The sequence below is a fragment of the Myotis davidii genome, unplaced genomic scaffold (assembly GCF_000327345.1).
Source record: "Myotis davidii unplaced genomic scaffold, ASM32734v1 scaffold803, whole genome shotgun sequence".
NCBI classification, from domain to species: Eukaryota; Metazoa; Chordata; class Mammalia; order Chiroptera; family Vespertilionidae; genus Myotis; species Myotis davidii.
The window spans coordinates 1063738-1068519 of NW_006295567.1; the positions used below are offsets into that span (position 1 = coordinate 1063738).

At 42.3% G+C, this 4782-nt stretch overlaps 1 protein-coding gene across 1 annotated transcript in view; it reads right to left on the reverse strand.

The window, feature by feature from the left end:
• Positions 1-1445, reverse strand: part of SPPL3 (signal peptide peptidase like 3) — a 60772-nt gene extending 59327 nt beyond the window's left edge. Inside the window, exon 1 of the mRNA XM_015568156.1 lies at positions 1368-1445. The gene's annotated coding sequence lies outside the window, so the exon portion shown is untranslated. The remainder of the gene's footprint in view (positions 1-1367) is intronic.
• Between the last annotated feature and the right edge of the window lie 3337 nt (positions 1446-4782).

Consider the following 4782-nt stretch of genomic DNA (forward strand, 5'->3'; position numbering starts at 1 on the left):
CTCGAGTCAAAAAGTTTGCCCACCCCTGCCCTAGAGCAGTGGTCGGCAAACTCATTAGTCAACAGAGACAAATATCAACAGTACAACGATTGAAATTTCTTTTGGGAGCCAAATTTTTAAACTTAAACTATATAGGTAGGTACATTGTTATTAACTTAATTAGGGTACTCCTAAGGCTTAGGAAGAGCCACACTCTGCTGACCACGGCCCTAGAGGAAAGCCCAGCCCTCATCTAGTTCTGCTCACTGCGGCTCGATGGGTCTATCAGTCCTCACCCCCAAGTTAGCTTGCTCCTTTTTTACAAAAGGGGAAAGGTATCCACTGCTGATGGCTCCTTGAATCAGGTCCCACTCACACCCCTTGAGAACAAATTCCTCCACGTCACCCCGTCTCTGTTTCACTCATTATGTCTCCTGTTTGCCCGTTTATGTGAGGGAGAGGTTAGATACTTTGGGAATTCGTGTCTCAGCCACCTATATCTGATATAGCTTTCCCCTCCTATTGTGGTGTTTATCATTTCTACTAAGTGTGTGCTTAACACACAAAAACTTTTCATCTCTCCAGGCAGTCCTTCCCCGAAGCTCTGCTGAGCCTTCCTGCAGAGGCTCTCTATCCTCTACTTTACACTCATTTTTTTTATCCTCACCCAAGGATATGTTTATGATTTGAGAGAGAGAGGTCAGGGGACACACACAACAATGTGAGAAAGAAGCATTGATTGGTTGCTTCCCATATGCATCCTGATGGGGGACTGAACTCGCAACCTAGATATGTGCCCTGACTGGGAATCAAACTCGCAACCTTTTGGTGCACGGGGACGATGCTCCAACCAACTGAGCCTGAGCCACCCGGCCAGGGCTGAACTGTCGTTTTAATCTGAGCGCTGGGAAAAAGAATCTGGTAACAGAACAAAACGGCTACTATGGATTCCCACAGAAAGCTTTTTCCTCTGAAGGGAGAGCCAGTTCTGTTTCCTACTGCAATACTGTCACCCAGAAACCAAAATTCTCGAATGACATAATATTTCAGAGCTAGTTTAATTCCTAGGAAACTATTCAGCACAGTTCAAAACACACCAATCAGCAGCAGCAGCACTTGCCTTCATACCACCAACAACCTGAAATCTCAAATTGTAAATTTCTAAAAGTAATGACAGCTGCTTAGTTTATTGACCATTTAATACATGTAGGGTGCTATGTTAAGTGCTTTATGTAAATTAGCCCAGTTAATACCCAAAATAGCCATGTGACAAAGTTATTATTGTTACTCCTATCTTATACATGTAAAGTTACTAATTTCCCCCCAAAATTAAAAATAAAGTTAGTATTTAAGAAAACATTCATAAAAGCAGGAAATAGTGTACCTACCTTAGAAGCACCAACTACCTACAATCTGGTTTGAATGACAAATATGTGTCACACCGCAATTTAATGTCAGAGATCTGACCTGCACTGGGAGACTTTTTTTTAACATATTTTTTTATTGATTTCCAAGAGGAAGTGGGGAGGGAGGAGAGAGAGAGAGAGAGAGAGAAACATCAATGATGAGAGAGAATCATTGATCAGCTGCCTCCTGCACTGGGGACTGAGCCCGCAACCCGGGCACGTGCCCTTGACCAGAAGCGTACCTGGGACCCTTCAGGCTGCAGGCAATGCTCTATCCACTGGGCCAACCAGCCAGGGCCAGGAAGACTCTTTAAATCGATGTTTTACTGAGCCCTTCCAAAGCATAAGGGACGACTTTGGCACTGCATCAGCACTGCAGGGACATAGTAAAAACTTACAGCTCCTGACTTCAAGATTAGAATCTAAGTGGGAGATAAAATGCACATAAACGACTCTAAATGAACCAGAGAGATCTAACATTCAATAAAAGGAACAGACAACTACAGGAGAGGAGGAAGAGACTACTTCCAATTGCAGAGTTTACTGACATTAGCGTCTCCTGAAGAGGTAATATTTGAATTGTTCTCAAAGGATAAGGAGATCTGGCCGGGCCAGTGTGGCTCAGTGGTTAAGCATCAACCTATGAACCAGATCACAGTTCAATTCCCGGTCAGGGCAAGAGAGTTCATGGGGTGGAAGAATGGAGGCTTCTTTCAGGCCCTCTTCTGAGTATTTCTATTGTGACAGCAGACTCTGTGGTTAACCTTGTGCAGTAATTAAGTACTGTGTTTATAACCTGAATCGCTATGGACTTTTCTAAGATTTTTCCTCAGGCTCAGGAAGAAGCAAAATAAGATTATGGCTTATAAACCAAATAAATGAAGTTTTATGCTAGTGAATATCTGTACCAATAGCCTCAAGCTTCACTATGCATAGAAGCGAACATAAAGAAAAAGTAGAAAAGGAGATTCAAATGAACAAAATAAACCAAAATAATAATAAAGATGTAACATTGATTTCAATGCTAAGTAAAGAGAAATAAAAAAAAGAGGAAAAAGGAAAATATGAATTTAGTCTCTCTAGAGAGGCTGAATATACAGATTAGGTTTATTTTTAAGGTAGCCATTTAAACTGGATTTTAGTCTAATGGGAAAAAAAACACAATGCCAGAAGCATCGAACAGACCGTCCAATCTAAGAGGGAAGGCAGGGGAGGGTAAGAGATCAACCAAAGGACTTGTATGCATGCATATAAGCATAACCAATGGTGGACACAGTAGGGAGGTGAGGGCATGAGCTGGGGGGGTGGGAGCGGCTGGGGAGAGGTCAACTGGGGGGGAAAAGGAGACATATGTAATACTTTAAACAATGAAGAATTTAAATTAAAAAAAACAAAAACAATGCCAATATTCATAATGTTCCATAGCAGAGCACTGGTCTTCTTGTCCTCCTATCCTTACATACCATAACCACCTTGAGTATGTACCCTTGCTTTTAGCCACAGTGAATATGAACTGTGTTTGTCTTAACTGCTGAGATAAATGGGGATAATCTCTGGTTTGGGTAGAGAGTGATTTGTAAGCAGTTGAATGTATGGTGACAGAAAAGGAAAAGTAAGGCAGTATGCAAACAAGACAAAATAAAACTAGCCCTGTTTTTGTTCATCAACACTGAGTGGGATGAGAAGGTGGTCCATGTGTACAAGAAAGAATGAATTCTGACCTAGACTCCAGCTCCGATGAACTGAGCAGTTAGAATCTATTAAAGGGAAAGAAGATTCACTAGAACTAACTTAACAGAGAATCTCAAAGCTGTGCTAGTTGGCCCTGTAAGCAAAATTGTACTTGCATATCTAATCTCACTTTTTTTCCAATGGCCATTTTCTAACATACCAGGATCAGGATATAAATTTCAAGGGAAGAGTCTGAGAAAACAAGCCAAACCACAGCCACTGGATCCTGGCGCCCTGGAATGAGCTAAAGACTACAGGGGATGCATACGGGTTCAGAATAATTCTCATACTCACAGAACTAAGAACTCAAATAAATCCCTCAACATAGGAGGGAGGCCAGGAGATGGGTGGGTGAGCACTGCTAATTCTTGTCTGGTCTGAATAACTGAGAAGTTTACCCTAAAGTGAGCTAGCTTAACAAGTATTATTGGAGAATTGCTATGCTATTTCAATCATCTGCATTTTTTACAAGGACTTGTGAATTAATCTATATATTTACAATTTTAAAAAGCCAAAATTCTACTTGTCTCATTTCCAAAAATCACACAAACCCGGTAGGTTACAAAGGGAAAAGGTTAGGTTTCTCACAGGTGCTTACATTGCTGCTCTTTCAGTGGGTAAGTGAATAGTAAGGAAGTAAGCACACTGTAAAGAGAAAAAATTCTTCAAACAATTGTGCATAAACAATTCTTTATCATCTCTCTGTGTAAAAACACTAATGACGAAAAAGTGAGCAAACTAGAGATGATTTGTATAACATTGTTTTTCTTTTAAAAATATTTCAGGGCCCAGGATGTAATGCAAACTTATTATGTAAATGCTTTTACATTAATAAAAGCAAAACTAAAGCTAAACTTACATATATCCCTGATAGTCTCCTCTCTAACAATATTACTAGATGGGTTGATCAACTCTAAAAGGCTTCACTGTATATCAAACCATCTAAGTCAGTCTTCTAAAGGTAAAAAAATTCTGGGAGAAACCAAGATGGTGGCATAGGTAAACAGCGGAGTTTGCTGCCTCGAACAACCACTTCAAAAATACAACTAAAAGACAGAACGGACATCATCCAGAACCACAGGAAGGCTGGCTGAGTGGAAATTCTACAACTAGAAGGAAAGAGAAAAGCATACCGAGACTCAGAGGAGGCGCAGTGCAGAAGTAAAATACTAAGGTGCAGAGACGCACACGGAGCGGGCTGGTGGCTGAGGGCACGGTTGTCATTTTCAATCGGGAGGGAGTCTCAGGCTCTGAGCTCCAGTTCCGGGCGAGTCTCTGGGGATCCAGACTCATATGGGAGAAGTGGGACTGTCTGGTATCAGTTGCAACTCGAGAGCAGCTTTCTCTCAGAGGGGCTTGCAGCTATTACCGGGACATTGAGTAGCAGAGCCTCTGAGGGCAGGACTGAGAGCAGCCATAACTGCTAGCCCCGCCCAAGCCCTGCACGGGAGGCTTTTGCTAGATAGCCTCAGGCAGAGGCTAGATTAGCACCTCCCTAGAGATCCAGGAGCCAGTGTACCCAGAGATCAGAGTGGGACCATCCAGATTGAAGCTCTGTGGAACCATAAAGGACACACTCAGGGGTCAGACTCAGTGAGCACCAAAGCCCCATTTGAAGCAAGTCTTGCCCCAGAGGGGTGTCTCCAGCACAGAAGTACTCCAACTG